The sequence below is a fragment of the Castor canadensis genome, chromosome 3 (assembly GCF_047511655.1).
Source record: "Castor canadensis chromosome 3, mCasCan1.hap1v2, whole genome shotgun sequence".
Lineage (NCBI taxonomy): Eukaryota > Metazoa > Chordata > Mammalia > Rodentia > Castoridae > Castor > Castor canadensis.
In genome coordinates, this window is record NC_133388.1 from 79,859,639 (window position 1) to 79,876,937 (window position 17,299).

The 17,299-nt window shown below is 39.9% G+C and overlaps 1 protein-coding gene across 10 annotated transcripts in view; it reads left to right on the forward strand.

Annotated features, from left to right (window-relative positions):
• Positions 1-17,299, forward strand: part of Stxbp6 (syntaxin binding protein 6) — a 234,629-nt gene that overhangs the window by 71,437 nt on the left and 145,893 nt on the right. The gene's annotated exons all lie outside the window — the stretch shown is intronic.

Here is a 17,299-nt window from a genome sequence, read left to right on the forward strand (position 1 = left end):
TTTGGGGATTTTTGTTTTAGAATAGTTACTGGAATTTAGACAGTTGTCATTATTAGCAGCTTGAATTTCATTGACTTTTTTTCCTAGACCATTGCCAATAATTAGTAATAGCTTGTCTTGTGATAAATATTGATACCTTATGGAATGTAGGAAGGAAGATTCAGTTCACAATCAGTGCTTTGCCTGACAGACAGTGCCTTGTCAGGAATGAGCATCTGTTTTATTAAGCTTAGAGTTTTGTAGGATTATTATTTTTAGGAGATCTGTGGGATTTACTGTGGATTCATACCAAGTTTTTTTTAGATAAAATTTGGATAAGTGTTTCATGGAGATATGGGTGCTGCTAATCTGAACACCTAGGGCATTTGTAATAGTTCTGATATTATTTCTTATAATGGGATGATGGAAGAATTAAGTTTGCTTTAATTCATCTTCTAAAAACCTTTCACTTGAGAATAAAACTTTATTTTTTGGGTATACTTTTAGATTTTAAAAATTAAGCCTGTTATCATTATTCACTTTAAGGTATAAATAACTTTTCATTAGATAGAACATGTAAATTTGTAAGACTTTATCTTAGATTAAAATGAAATAAGAATCTAGTATTTTGGTAAAAATGACTTTCCAGGTGAGAGAATTAGCCTTAGAAATATTGGTCTTTTTTTCCCAAATAAGAATTAGGTTAATAAAATTTTATTATTGCTAGAAGATATTAGTGTGTCTTTCATGTTCTAAGCATATAATAGGAGCTCAGTTAATAACTTGAGATTAAGTGAAACAAAGAAGTAGCCTTTCCTAATACCTTCCTTGTGTTTTATTAATAAGCTTCAGATCTTTAAAACACTCATATTCTTAAGTTTAGATCCTAGAGTTTTGCTTGTACCAAGAGTATATGAAGTGATGCCAATAAATTTTGTTTTGTGTTTAGGCTGAGCTGAACATTGATTGAGCTGAACATTGAACATAATGATTCTAATTTTATTAAGCTTTGCTCTCTCAATGTTTCTTTGAGATTTCCCATAGAAAGGTAGTTGAGGGAAGATGGATGGTTCAGAAGCCAGTTGAGTTTTGCCTAGTATAAACCTATAACTAAAAGAGAACAGTTTTATTTGGAATGTAGGCCTGTGCTGTGTCTGCCTATTTCTGATCATAAACTCTGAGAGAGTGATAGAGATTCTGACAACCTCATCTCAGTGAAATAGCATAGCCATTTCCCCTGCCATAGAAGACAATGACCTGGGATTTATTGGAGAGCTGCATTTCCTTTACAAATTATCAAGACCTTCAGGTTTAAAGTCTGAAACTATAAGAATTGCTTTTTTTGTTGCATTCTAATAGAGGAAAAATCTCTTATTCTGAAAGTCTTTATCCTTTTCATGGTTTTGAATTTTGAGAGGATAAAACAGTAGATCTAACATTTCAGCAGACAGTATAATGGAAATTTGGGGCAGGAAAACTCAGGCAACTTTGACACCTGTTTTTTGCAGTATGTTTTTTTTTCTTGTAATCGACAAAGGAGTACCAGCACCTTTATTTAGTAGCTTATATGAAGCTTAGTGGAATACCAGTTCTGATAAACTTATGCTTTAATTAAAGTTATTAGTCACATATGCATTTAGTACCTTTTAAAAATGAATCCATGATAAATTCTTTTTTTTTAATTTATTTTACTTTTGAATTAGCATTCATTAAAAATACAAGGCTTTATTGTGGCAGTTCCATATATGTGTATAGTATACATTGAGCAAGCTCATCCTCTCCATTAAGTATCTTTTATGTGCTGAGTATCCTAGGTGACACGGTCGCAGTTACAAGAAAAATTCAGCTGGGCCCACCGGCTCACCCCTATAATCCTAGCTACTTGGAGGCAAAGATCCAGGAGGATTGCAGTACAAGGCCAGCCTGGGCGGAAAGTTCTTAAGACTCAATCTGAACCAATAAAATAATAGGCTCTGTGGTGTGCACCTGTCATCCCAGCTATGCAGGAAGCATAAATAGTAGACTCATAGTCCAGGCCAGGCTGGGCATAAACATGAGTCCCTATTTAAAAATAACGAAAACAAAAAGGGTCGGGGGCATGGCTCAAACACTAGAGCACCTCCTTCGCCTTGAGTTCAAACCTGAGTACAGTCGAGAAAAAAAAATTACAGACTACTTAGTCTTAGTTCAGTGAGGAAGAAGCAGTAGACATTAATGAGTTATTCTCTAAAATAAGCATAAAATTGTGTAAAGGCCAGAAAGGAAAAAGTGTAGATAAGCATATATGGGGAGAATTTGGACTGGTTGAAGAACCAAGAGGTTCTAGAAAAGCAGAGCCTCACTTGTTTTGAAGAGGACTGTGTGGGTGTGCAGTCATTGCAGGCAGAGGGATGGAATGGCAGCTTCATTAGCAGACCAAGCAGGATTTGAGGCTTCTCCTTTTCCCCTGTCAAGTCTAGGGATGACTTCTTTGTAGTTGACCACACACAGGAGTCTTTGAAGTGAAAGTTGAGCACTAGAAAGATGGTCTTTTTCCTGCTATTAGTGTGAATTGCCTATGCTTTCTGGGAGGCCAGCCCTTCAACTATTGTGGTTTGGTTGATGAAAACCAGCTATTTGTTTTGAACCAGCAAACTTTGTCCAAATTAAGGCAAGGTTCCACAAATAATTCTTAGCTACTCTTCAAACAGTATGAGCCATTAAAGAAAAAGAAAAAGGGGAGAGCATGACTTTAAAAGCTTGCCAAAGTATGCATCTAGGCCTGGGTTTGTTGTATATATCCAGTGTCTTTTACTAATAAGTTTCTTTGTGAGAATTTTTTCCAGTGTTTGGAATAATCTGAGAGGGAGATCTCTAGAGTAATAAAACCTGTTATATTCAAAGAGGTTATACAGAAATGCTCATAAGCTTTATACATAATAAAAATTTGGAAATAACTCAAATCTCCATGTACATGTCGAGTGGATGAACAAATGGTTTTATATCTATGTAGTGGAATGAGTACCTGACAATAAAAAGAAATGACTACACATACATGCAGCAACATGGGTAGATAGATAGATAGATGCAAGCAACAGAACTGACTTGCTCAGTTCTAATTTCCTCCTATCACCTGCCACAGTGCTAGGTATAATTACAATAGTTGCTTATTGGAAGGTGTTGTTTGTGGGGGGGGGGTATGGCTTACTGCACACCTGATTGTAGTGTAGACTTAATTAATGTAGAACTGTTAATGAATTCAAAGAGTAAGGTCACCACCACCCACAACAATCAATCAGTTGTCGTCTCCATGATAATTTGAGTCTATAAAATTAAACCAGAAACACGCTAAGTTAAAATTAGTTTATTAGAATGCAGTTGCCTACTGAATGTTCTGTAATTTCTTGTTTACAGTCTTATTTTCTTGATCCTGTTCTAATTTGGTGTGTGTAATAGATGATGTTAGTTTTTACATTTATGTTCATAAATCAATCGCAGTCTCCTCTTGGCTGCTACTCACCATCCCCACAGAAGAAACATGTGGAGACTGTAACTTTTGTGATGAGTACATTCTTTTACATATCCTGTTGGAATAGAGAAACTTGGTCTCTTTTAAATGGCTTTAAATTTATAGAGAGAGCAAAATTGTCTCTTTTAAAAAAAGATTTGAATACTGTTTGATGAAGTAATTTATGTAAATGGGTTCTATGGAAAGTAATCACAGATTAGGAGTGTAGAACCTAGCAATCCTGTCCTTTTTCTCAGTAGTTGTTAACCATAGATATTTCTTGAAATAACCTTGAAATGTTTTCCAAATTCAGATGGTCTGGCTCCTCATATGTTGTACTAATGTGCACTAGGTAGCTTGGGGAAGCAAATCTGTATATTTTTCCCCCCAGTACTGGGGCTTGAACTCAGGGCCTACATCTTGAGCCACTCCACCAGCCCTATTTTTATGAGGGGTTTTTTGAGATAGGGTCTTGCTGAACTATTTGCCAGGGCTGTCTTCGAACCGTGTTCCTTCTGATCTCTGCCTCCTGAGTAGCTAGGATCACAGGTGTGAGCCACCGGCGCCCAGCACAAATCTGTATTTTGAAAGTGTTAAATGTGCAAGATTCTGAAACTAAGGTTGAGAAGTTAGTTTCACTATTTTAGGGAGTTATATTCTGGATTGTCCACTGGAATATTTGACATGATATACTTTTGGTACTCAATTTTAGAAGTTTCTTGAACTTAAATCTTCTTGTTTTCTGACCTTTATTAAACATCTGGATTTATTCAATTGAAAAGTTCAGGGTAGTTTGTTGAGATTCATTTGGCTCTGAAGTTCCAGGATTCTGGACCCACTTTGTAGCTTCATATAAAAATTCCTACTTATTCCATACATATCATATAGAGAGGAATTCAAGTTGTTTTGTTTTGTTTTTGCGTTACTGGGGCTTGAACTCAGGGCCTACACCTTGAGCCACTCCTCCAGCCCCTTTTTTTTGTGAAGGGTTTTTTTCGAGATAGGGTCTCATGAAACTATTTGCCTGGGCTGGCTTTGAACCACGATCCTTCTGATCTCTGCCTCCTAAATAGCTAGGATCACAGGCGTGAGAATTCAAGTTTTTAATATCAGAATGGACACTTAAACATTTATGAGGATTTGAGAAAATTCTTTATAGGTTTTTATTGGAATATAGGGTAGCCAAATTTTATTGTAAGTGATCTGGCATATAACAGAATTCCTTTTATCTGCTTTCTAATTCAGACTATCTCATCTCATCTCAGAGTCTGTAATTATTAGAAGAGGGAGAAGGGAAGAATACAAGAGAGGAGGAATTAGGACTTGTTAGAAATGGTTTATTATCAGTAGTGGGTGGACTTTCTAAGAGTTTTTAATCCTGAAAAAGAAAAAGAAATTCACACTGAAATCGAAGGTGTACAAAGGTATTAGCAGTGAAGAAAAAAAGCAAAACAACTACAATTATGATACATATTTATTGTTTTTATTATACAAGCAGTAAATGTTGCTAGAAATAGGAAATTTTTAGAAAAATATGTAGAAAAAAAATAAGCATTCATCTTATATGTATTTTATTGTTTATTTTAATTCCAGTTAAACCCACAGCATCTCTAACAACTAGGTAGTATGTTTTTCATTTCACAGATAAAGGAACCAATATTTACCAGAGGTCATGACCTCCTGGAGTCACAAATTTGGAAGTGGCAGAACTAAAAAGCACCCAGTCCCCGATCCCATAAACACATTCATATTGCTGCAGCACTGCATTTCCTCTGGCTCAACTCAGCAGGGGCTGTGGTATTTGAAGGGAAGATTCCGCTCTAACTCCTGACAACTGTAGCATTTTCAGCCTCCACACTGTCTTCCTATATAATTTCTCAGGTTCTCCTACAGTTGGAATATTTGTGAGGATGAGCATCATATCTCTTTAATATAGAGATTTGGTAAAATTAAGTAACTCAAGAAAGCAATTCTTGAGTTATTCCCGATGTCTTATTTCTATGAGTTTTCCTATAGCCTGTTTAATTTTACAAAAATGCAATAGTCTGTGTTGTACTGTTTATGGAAAACTTCATCCTTCTGTGATATGTACATAGAGACATTTGATTAAAATATATAACAACAGTAATTATTGATTACTTAGAGTTAAAAGAAGAGATTTACTTCTGATGCAGTAGATTTGGCCAGCAAGGGTCACTTACAAATGATCTTTGGATAGCACCTGCCATGCACTCATCACACGCTTCAGTGCTCAGTATGGTTGGGGTGGCACCAGCTCACCTTTGGATTGGTGACACTAGTATTGGCAAACTGGCATTTGCTGAGTTCCTCTATCAGATATAGATAGATAGATAGATAGATAGATAGATAGACACATATATGCTCATTTAATCCTTAGAGCAGTGCCCAGAGGTAGCAAACAGTACTGTTCTCATTAATTAGCTTACCCAAGATCATCAGTTGTAACAAAACAAGTATTTGAACCCACATCATTTGATTCCATAGCAGCTGTGCTGTGCTGTCCAATTCCTATAGGCATGAGAGAAAACTTCCCAAACCAAACATCTGTCTTTACCTTAATCTCATGAAGCTGCACTGATAATCATGTCTCCATAATACTTTGGTCTCCTGTAGCTTTAAGTTTTGTTTGGGTGATGACAGTCTTGTGCACTGTTAAGTCTGCATATTCACTTTAAAGAAACAGAGGCCAATAGGAGAAGGGGACCAGGAACTAGAGAAAAGGTTAGATCAAAAAGAATTAACCTAGAAGGTAACACACACGCACATGAAATCAATGCAAGTCAACTCCCTGTATACCTATCCTCATCTCAACTAGCAAAAACCCTTGGTCCTTCCTATTATTGCTTATACTGTTTCTTCAACAAAATTAGAGATAAGGGCAAAATAGTTTCTCCCGGGTATCGAGGGGGTGGGGGGCAGAGGGAGGGGGCGAGGAAGGTAAGGGAGGGGGTGGGGGAGGGGGGAGAAATGACCCAAGTATTGTATGCACATATGAATAATAAATAAATAAATAAATAAATCTGCATATTTGAAGACACTTAGTAGATGTATATGAGTCTTAGAAAACTAACTCCCCAGGGAAATTTGGTATCTCTTGATGGGAACCTGGCCATGTATGGACTTGTTTTGCTCAGTTGTGTAATAGAAAAGTAGATCCCTTGAAGTTTCTTAGCATTTCCTTATGATTCTGCATCTCTTCCTGGGAAAAGTGGTGGTAATAATATTTATCTTTTCTAAAGCCTTATAAGTAAGAGTATCCAACTGTAGAAATCTAAGCATCTAACTTGCATCACCTCTCGTAATCCTCACAGCAGTCCCTGTGGTTATTTCTATTGTACAGATGAAATAGCCAAGGCTTACAGTTGGTTAAGTGTACTGCCCAGAGTTGGATGACTCAGAAGGACAGAGCTGAGATGCATATCTGGGTTCATCTGACTCCAAAGTATATACACATTTCAGTATTCTTTTCCAGGATAGAGCTATGTCTGAGGAACTCTCCCATTCCCTGAAAACAATGTGACAACATTCCATGAGTAGAGTGCTTAAATCTCTGAGGATTTAGAGGAGGTGCTGGCAGCCACTTGAGGTTTTATAGTGGTTTAGCACACTGACAGAGTCTTCTTTCTCGCCCACCTAGAGGTTTCTTTTTCCATTCTCTCATGTATGCATTCCAGGACTAAAACCAGATGGAAACAAGGGAAAGCTCTTGACAGAGGCTGGTGCCAAAACATTTCATTTAAAAAGGAAACTCCATCTGTGCACTCTCCCACCACACAGCCCACTGTTTGGAACAGGAGTTTCGCAGCTGACTCACTCATATTCGTTTTGATTCATTTTGACTCATTGCAAAGGTAGAGCAAGGAGTGGTGAGGGGGACTGCAAACCTAAGCAACATTCCTTCTAGACTGGCTGGTGAGGCACTGAGTACCTGGTGGATGTCCTAAACAACAGCCAAACTGTGCTGTTGTAAGATTGTTAGGGTGTTTGCTGAGCTTATGCTTTTAGAAGTTAGCACACATTGCTATGCACTGACATTTTGACATCATTGGCTTTCACTTACTGTTAAGTTTTAGTCAGAAAGAGGCACTTAGAGAAACAAGGAGCCTCCAGTGCACTCTGTATTCTTCCACCTCTGCTATTGCAGGACACAGGCTTGGACATAAGACTGACTTATGTTAAGATACTGACTCCTGGTTCTATCACAACTTTGAGGCTCAGTTTTCTCCTCTCTAAAGTGGGAATAATATCTGTATTCCAAGGGGATTTTGAAGAGTAACTGAGCTATACATGTGTTTGTATAATGCCTGATTCATAGAAGGTACTCAGCTTTGAAGCGATGTTATTACCACTGGTTCTTGCCATACAAAGATAATTCATCTGCAGCGTTTTAAAAAATGTGTTAATTTGAGTTTGTGACAAACGTGTGTGGCCCCTCTCATGTGTACATCATATGATAGCCTGCATTTGGTCTTGTGGGTTTTCTCTGGCCTCCTTACTGCTTTCGCCTTTCCCTTTCAAGTTTGCTTCCTTTCCCTTCTGTGTCCCACCCCTGACAGGACTCTGACAGCCATTCTGACCCCTGCTTTCTAAATTAGGCTTCTCTTACTCTCTTTGCCCCAAGATTATTTTTCCCCAAAAGTAGATTAGTAGGTGGTGGTGTGCTTCTGTGGTATTTCAGAGAGTCTGGGTGGAAAACATCTAATCCCATGGGTATCTGTTGCTACGTGCATGGGCACTCAAGTCCATTGTATTTGGGTCTCTTTATCCCAGCACCATGGGGAGTGAGAACTGGTTTAGTCAATCAGGTTCCTGTCCCTGAAATGAGAGATGTTATTTTCCTACACCTATCTTTACTGGATCAAAAGAAAAATTAAAACAAAATAAAACAAAATATTCTCTGAGGTCAGTCAGGTGCACTGTTAAGCAAGCAGCAGAAGTGGGAGAGCCCTGTGGACCCAGCTTTTCAGCACAGCTCAGGTTCTTGTTTTTGTTTCCCTAACTCTTTCCTGTTACTCTTCCTGTGTGTGTGTGTGTGTATGTTAGAGAATGAGTGAGGCAAAGACAGAATATGAATGAGTGATATTTCTGTCCCCAATAGTCATGTTAAACCTTATGTGGAGTTTTCCAGAAGAAACTATAAATAACCACAATCACAGTGAAGTTGCCAGGTCTTCAGGACCATAGAGACTAGATGACCGGTGAGTTACTGTGGCCTCCCACGTCCTCTTCATAACAGCTCTTTACTTCGCTAGGTTTTATTTGTCAGCTGCCTATTTATTTGGCCTTTAGAGAGTAGTGGCAGTGTGGTACATACCTCCCTAGTCCCAGGGCGCTGGCCACAGTCCTCCTCTGGAACAAATGCAGTCCAGGGTACATCCCATCTTCTGCGGAGTAGTCCTAGCCCCAAAAAGGAGAAGGCCTGAGCTCTGGACTCACTTTCTAGGTGTGAGCACAGGGCCAGGAGCTCACACGTTCACTCTGGGTCATAGCAGCTGGTGCTTGGATTGGCTTTACAGAAATTTGCTATTATTCACACTAAGCTGCTGCTTCATGGCCTTTTAATTCCCCTGGTGTTCATCAGATTATCAAGCAAGAGGTTTTATTCTACCTGATGGCCCACTTATCAAGAAGAAAATGATTTCCCCGATGTATTCAGACTTTTAGAATCATCTACAACAAGCAATTTATAAATGCTTCCGTTGTGGCCCATAGTAGGAAGCTGTTATCTCAAAATTTTGAAGTACCTGAGTGTTTCTCTTAAAGAGTTCATACGATGGGGATAACTGATCACTTAATGGGCACCAAAGACATCCAAACCTCCCCAAATGTTCTTTTCTCACAATAATAAGTTCCGTTCTATATTTACTTAAAGAGGGCTTTGCAGGGAAAATGGGAACTATTTTTGTGTTTTAGTTGTAAGCCCTCTGAGAATACCAATACTCGCTCTCACCCACCTGCTCAGTGCAAAGTATCTTCATTGGCCACACATGGATCATAGGTGGCTTAGTTCATAGACCTCACGCAAGATCGCATCTGACGTTTGTGTCAGTTTAACAAAGTCCACGGCTCTGAGAAGCCCACGGGCTTGGCAAGTGAATCTGAGATGGCACACTTATCCTTCGTCCTGAGCCCTTGAGAGTCAGGCTTCTGTTTTCATAAAGGAAGCATTGGAATTGAGAGCGTCTCGCCTGTATTTTTCTCACTCTACAGTGCATATAAATAGCGGTTACATAGGCTTTTACCTCTGGTCAGAATCGTTTCTCTCTTGTGGCTAGGTCAAGAGTTAACCGTACTTTTTTTGTTTTGTTTTGTTTGCTAATTTCTGGCAGAACTGGGATTTGAACTCAGGGCCTTGCACTTACTAGGCAGGTGCTCCACCACTTGATCCATGCCCACATCCCTTTTTGCTTTAGTTATTTTTTGAACAGAGTTTTGCATTTTTGCCTGGGGCTGACCTCAGACCGCAATCCTCCTACCCACAGCATCTGGTATGGATGGAATTACAGCTGCATGCCACCACACCTGGCTTATTGGTTGAGATGGGATCTTGCTAATGTTTTTGCCTGGGTTGGCCTTAAACTGCTGTCCTCCTGATCTCTGCCACTTGAGTAGCTGGGAATATAGGCATGAGCCACCATGCCTGGTTATATACCTTTTTAAATCTGAGAAGTGGAGGAACATGTAACTTGTTTAAAGGAAATGTCTACACTGCTAGAGAGTGATAGAATGTACTAGTCTCTCAGTCCTCTATAGTGGACCAAAATGAGCTTATAAAACCTGTGTCTGCCAGAATCCCTTAAAAGTAAAATTTTCTATTGCATTTTGTGTATTTAACAACCAGTTAGCAATCCCCACAACATTAAACATTGTTCTACACCGAGCTCTCTCTGATACATATGTGATGCTTTCGACCTGTAGGGTTATGCCGTTATCTGGTTTCCAACACTTTTCAGGGATACATAAGTGTACTGTGAGTGATTGTGTCTGTGCTTGCAGAGAAAGGGGAGGAAGATATGTGTCTGACCTATATTCAGCCCTAATGCTCCTCAGCTTTCTGTTCAGTTCAGTTGTGAATTCATTAGACGTTTTCTGTTGTATTGTTAGTTGAGATTTGGGGGAAGTGGTAAAAAGCAGTCAGATATATGAATTATTTTTTTTCTTGGAAAAAAGAGTCATTTCATGTTCTGTGAAATGATTCACAGTTGACATTTTATCAGACCTACCATCTGAGCATTCCGAACAACTAGGGTGAAGGAAAATAACTTCTTAGGAATCTTGCTTTACAACTCTAGATTTTTATGTCTGAAAGAATTTGTAGTCATTCTCAAAGGTAATGCCAGTCCTTACATAAGAAATGAGGCCCCCAGGGATTGAGTGGCTGGCCCAATCTCACAGTTAAGAAAAAACTGTGTTTTTATCTTTTTGTCAATTTGATTTTTGACTGTGGCTGAAGAGAGATTAGATGAGGAAGAGATGGATTGGTGGCTAAGGTGAGTTTTCAGATTTCATCTCTCTGCCATTCCTTCCCAGATCAGAATGCAAGAGCAGTTTGTACCACTTGCTGTTGGGAAGAGCCTCTTGGTTGCCAGTCAAGAAGCTGTGTCTCTTCTAAGGTTTAGTTATTATAAGGGCATGGGTTCAGCCATGCAGGCCAAGTGTGTAGGCCTACCCCTCTTCTCTTTTACTTCCTCCCAGACTTGGGGACCCATAATGTGGAATGTACCCGGGGGGGGGTGTTATGTAGGGGAAAAGACCAAATGCCATTTTCTCTAAATGTGTGTGCTCCCTTGAGCTAAGGAAAGAAAAGATTACATTTCAATTGAAAAATTTAAATATATTTTAATAATTTATATTGATTTTATATGTGCTTTATAATCACCATAATACATTAGGACATTAGGCTTTGTATATAATTTACAATATACGCACATATTGGAAGTTAGTATTCAAATTTTTTATTGAAGGAATACTTGGAGACCCCCTAGCTTGAGTCCAGAAAGGTGGAAGTCTTTAATACTTTATTAACATTTTTTGGCCAGAGGACTGTAATCAACTTGATAATCTCTGACTTTAAAAGTAGTTGCTCAAAATAGTGAGCAGATGACATCCCTGTGGACTCACTCCCAACCCCACTCTCTCCTCCCACCCTGCCCCCGACTTCTGTGGCTTTCTGAAAGGTGGAGAACCAGTTGCTATGTATACCATGTCTTGACCCAGGCAAGGTACCGGTCACAGTGCTTGGCACTCACTAGTTGGAAATGCTGGCTCTCATTTCAGGGGTTGTCTGCTCTCCTTTGGGAGCCTGAAATCTGGTTGATACAGTTACTTGTTTCAGTTCTAATATTAGGTTTGACTTGGACAGCATGTAGACATCTGTGGCGTTGCTTTTTTACGGCATCATCAGGTTGGGCCTGGTTTATTTAGTTCTGAAGCTTCTTGGCCTTTTGTACTATTTAATAAAAGGAAACCTACATTTCCTTTCTGGACCTGGCTTTTATTGATTCATCCAGGGGAGTCTCATTCTTTGCTGATACAGCAAAGTCCTTGGCTTCTGGATGAGCTAGGATCTTTCCTTTTTGTATATAATTATTTCTTTGTCAGTTCTTCTACTTTGTGTGTACAGCCTATTAGACCACTTACTTACAGGCCGACTGTGCAACCTTCTTTGGGAAAGAAAGTTTTTGAATGTAAATTCTAATACAGTAACTCCCTCTTTTCCACAAGGGATATTATCTAAGACATTTAGTGGACATCTGAAACCCAACCCTATACACAGTTTTCCTATATGTATACACTTATGATAAAATTTAATTTATAAATTAGACACAGTAAGAAGCTAACAATAACAACTAGTAATATGATAAAACATTTCTAACAATGTACTGTTAAAAAGTTCTTTAACACCTGAGCTGTTTATTTCTGTGATTTTCCATTTAATTTCTTTGGACTGCAGTTGACCACTGTGACTAAAACTAAGGAAAGCTAAATGGCTGATAAAGGGAGACTACTGCCACGGCTTACATGAAGATAAACTTAACTCACAATACTCTCTTTTCTGTGGAATTTGGAACTGCTACAGATAGAAATAACATAGCCCTGAGACTGGACTCGATTTTCTATGAGGATGTATTTCAGAGATTAAAGGAAGGATCTCTCCATTCTGCCTGTCTGTATTGCTCCTTATTCAGGTGTCCTGTCCATCCACCATTAGCTACCAGTGCCCCTGCTTTCCAGAGCTTCTCTTTGCACACCATCATGGCTGGCTGCTATTCCCTCAACCTGACATCTCTCGTTCTCCTTCCTCACCAATACTCTTAAAAGCACAACTCCTCATGGTGACTGATCTAAAATGTTAGTAAAGTTATAATGTTATTTAAAAAACCTGTGAAAACAAATGCATCATTTGAACACCTTCCTTGGAGTGACTTGTATTGCAGAAAGTGGCAACCCTTTCTAGGCCTGGTGGCTCATGCATGGAATCCTAGCTACTCAGGAGGCAGAGACAGGGAAGATCGCCGTTCCAGGCCAGCCACAGGAAGATGTTCACAAGAACCTGTCTCAGGCAATAAAAAGCCGGATGTGGTGGCACACATCTGTCATCCCAGCTATGCAGGAAGCATAAATAGGAGGACTGTGATCTAGGTAGCTCAGACATAGAAAGATAGATCTCTAAAACAGCAAAAGCAAAAAAGGCTGGAGATGTGACTGAGGTAGTAGAGTGCCTGCCTAGCAAGTGCAAGGCCCTCATTTCAACCTCAATACAGAGAAAAGAAGAAGGAGAGGAGGAAAATGGAGGAAGAGGAGGAGAAAGTAAATGGCAACCCTTCTAAAACTAATGGTGGTGGAGGTGGCTGTGGTACTGTTACTGAGAGCATTTATTAAGCAACTGTCATCCCCCGTTTTGTGCCTTCCCTGGGTTGTGTGCACACACGATGACCAGCACCTGAACGGCATGTTTTGACCATGGTTCTGCAGGACTGACTAGATGCAGGACACACTAGCTTTGTAAATACCTCCTTCCGTTTTAAAAAAGTGTGTTTGTGGTATTACGTTTGTGGTATTATTTTAGTTTAGTTTTTTTTTTTTTTTTAAATCACTATGTAGCTAGCCTTCCAGATAAGATTCTCTGGCTTCAAGACTATGCTAGGATAGGAATCTTATTGCCAAGATTTTTGTACATAATATTTCAAACTCTCTTCCTTCTGAAATCTCTTTTTATTTTGAGTTGTAGGAAGCTCTGTGAACACTGAAGTCAAAGGAAGAAAGGAACTTCTTCCCCATAATATGAGCTCTTTGAGTCTGTATTAGAAATAACCTTACAGGTCACATGTGAAGGGAGAGTTTTTCAGAAATGAGTTTAAATTTCTCCACGATCACTTTAATTTTTGCCTGGAGGGAAGAACAGTCTTCAGGGAATCCAGCACTTGGATACAATGCAGTTAGCATCATGAATACTTCCATCTACTTATATTAAAAATGAGATTTGGCTTGAATTACTTTACTTGTGTTTGAGTTGGACTACTCTAGCTACAGCATAAGCCTACTGAACCCAACTAGAGCTTTTAAGTTTTGTTTTTCAAACTTCTGTTTTATGTTTGAAGAGCATCAGTTTCCTAAGTTTCGAGTTTTTTATACATAAGTTTGCATATACTATGTTTGCTTTATTTTAACAAAATAAGGCAATATTAACTATTATTCTAGAGCTTAAAAAAACTATATTGGTACATAAGCCCCTTCTGGTGTGAGGGCTTATTTTGTCAGCCACAGAACACTGAGTGGGGAAAGCCTACGGTCCAGTAATCTCTAACAAAGTGATAGTTTTTTGTGTGTACATAATTGTGTGTTTCTTACATTTTCAAGATAAAGTAACTCATCAGAAGTGACTGTGTAGGAGCAGAGGCTTTGGAGAAAGAAAAACATGAGTTTCAATGCTGTTTCTATTACTACTACCTATATATCCCTCAGAGAGTCGCTTGACCTTTTGGAGCCAAAATATCCACTTAACATAGAATACTGATTAGAAATTGTTACCTTGGAGGACTGTTGTGAAGACAGTGACAAACTAAGGGCGTTTTCTTTGAAAGGCAGGTGGAAAGTTCACGAGTATGGTTAAGTATGCTAGAAGATCTGGGTGTTGAGTAAGAGCGTGAGTGGAGTCAGAGCGTGAGTGGAGTCACACTCAGCTCTGTTTGATCTCAGCCAGATCTCTCTAGCTGTGGTCACAGAATGTGCCTAACCTCTGCTCACCAATTTCCTCACCTAAACAGTGAGGATGACTCACACCTCCTGGGTGGAAGTTAAAGGAGCCCACCAGCAGAGAGCCTAGTCCACTGCAAACCTCAGGAAATGCTGTGTCGTGTGTGTGTGTGTGTGTGTGTGTGTGTGTGTGTGTGTGTGCGTGTGTGTGTGTGTGGTGATGGCGGCGGTGGTGGTGGTGGTTGGGGGAGTGCAAAATGTGGCTGCAGTTGGAGCTTTGGGAATACACACAGGGTTAAAAAGCAGTATGTTTGAGTGAAGAACACAGTGGGATCCACCACTTGACCTCTTTGGGATTGTATTACATGTTAACACCCAGGGTGCCGTGTTCCTGGCTTGGACATGAGTGCAAAGGCTGAGTTTTTGGTTTTGAAAGCATGGTCATTCCACATGTTGCAAAACAGCTACCTGTCCACCTGCTTCATCCCTTAATGTGGGTGGGTGTCTGGCTTTTTTTTTTTTTTTTTTGCACTATTGTAGTTTTGAACTCAGGACTTCATGCTTGCTAGACAGGCACTCTACTGCTTGAGCCACACCTCTAGCCCTTATTACTCTGGTTATTTTGAAGATAAGTTCTCACTTTTTGCCCAGGCCAGCTTGCACTGTGGCCCTATTTATACTTCCCACAATAGCTGGGGTGACAGGCATGCCTCACCATGCTCAGCTTTTGCCATTGAGATGGGCAGGGGGTGGGTCCTACAAACTTTTTGTCTGTGGCTGCCTTGGAATCATGATCCTCCAGATCTCAGTCTTTTGCATAGCTTGAGATGGCAAGTGTTTGTCACCAGATACTGATTGAGGTGGGGTCTCATGAACCATTTGACAGGGCTGGGCTTGAACAGTGATCCTCCCGATTTCAGCCTCTGAGCCATTGATACCCAACTGTCTTACTTAGTTTTTTTGTTGTTGTTGTTGTTTTTTAAGGTGACATTCTGTCAGTTCTTATTTTCTTCTTGTTAAAATGTCTTTGTCACTGGAGTGTCTTAAACCCCAATAGACTGTGGAAAACTTCCATGAGTCCTCACACAGGATGGTTTATACTGTGTGTCCAGGCCCCAGGAACTTCAGGATGTGTTTGATAACACATCTTCACATACTTCTGAAAACTAAGTTTCTGGCTTATCACTTTATGTCCCCTCTTTCATTTTTATGTAAACTAATACCATTCGTAGGATTTTCTTCTATCATTATAAGCTTTAAGACCCAGTGCTGCCATCTGAGAACTTACTCTGTAGTGTCTCAGCTGTGTCTGTGACTAGATACCTGTCCCTGTGTCCCCATACACAGTGGCAAAGCCCTCTGCATGGGTGTGCAAGTCTCTAACCTGGTGCTGAATTCCCTAAGAAAGCCCTCTTCTTTGAGGTAGAACTCCAGTCTGTTCAAAGGTGCCCCCCCCCCGATTTCATTAACCCATGTGATTGACTACCTAGTAGACAATGTTTTCTTCATGTTCCCTTCACTTAATTCTGCCAATTGAAAATTAAACTCTTGTAGTTTTGGATATGAGTGGGATCAATAACCAGTGACCGTGAGCTGCCGCTGAGAAAAGAGCTTAGATTTCAAACAGACTGGGATTATAATCTTATGTGGATGCTAGCTGTGTGGCCCTGGGCTGGTTACCTCCCCTCTCTGTGCATTGATTTCCTGTGCTCTGAAGCTGGTCATTTGGTGTGGTTGTAAAGATGAGTACCATGTGACACACCTGGCTGCTTTCCTGACACTTGGTAGGTGCTGTTGAATGGAAGCTGCCGCTGTTGTGGCTACTACCTGCATAGTTCGTTCAGTGTCCTGGTACTTGTCTCTGTGGATAACTGGCCCATGGAAGCACGTCCCTATCCCCAAACCTCCTGAGGGCTGAGACACTGAGGCGCACCCTCACTTCCTCACCACTGTGTCTGCTGCTCAGCAGTGGCCTGTACTCAGGTTGCTTCCACTGAGGGCTTTGGCTCCAATATCATTTTGCCACTCAAGACTGAACATTTATAATTACTGCTGTCAGTTTGAACAATCTGGGACATACATATCTTTTCATCATTATACCTAAACATTTCTGTTAGATCTGTCGTAGGAATCTTTATTTACCGTTACTGTTTTTTCTTTTTTGATTTTTTGGTGGTTCTGAGGTCTGAACTGAGAGCCTCACACTTGGTAGGCAGGTACTCTCTCATCACTTGAGCCATGCCCTCCAGCCTTCTTTGCTTTAGTTATTTTTCAGATGGTGTCTCAGATTTTTGCTCAGGACCCGCCTGACCCATGATCCTTCTGTTTTCACCTCCCACATAGCTGGGAACAAGGTGTGCCCCACTACACACTACTTGTTCGTGGAGATGGAATTTTGCTAACTTTTTGCCAAGGCTGGCTTCAAACTGAGATTCTCCTAATCTCTACTTCCTGAGTAGCTGGGATTATAGATAAGAGCTGCTATGCTAAGTCCCTGGTAATCTTCTTGAAGGCAGAAATTAATCTGTGAAGTAATATGAGTTTACAGAACAAATGACATTTCTGAGGTGAACCCTTATAAGTAAAAAGTGCATCTTAAGAAGTAACATGTGCAGA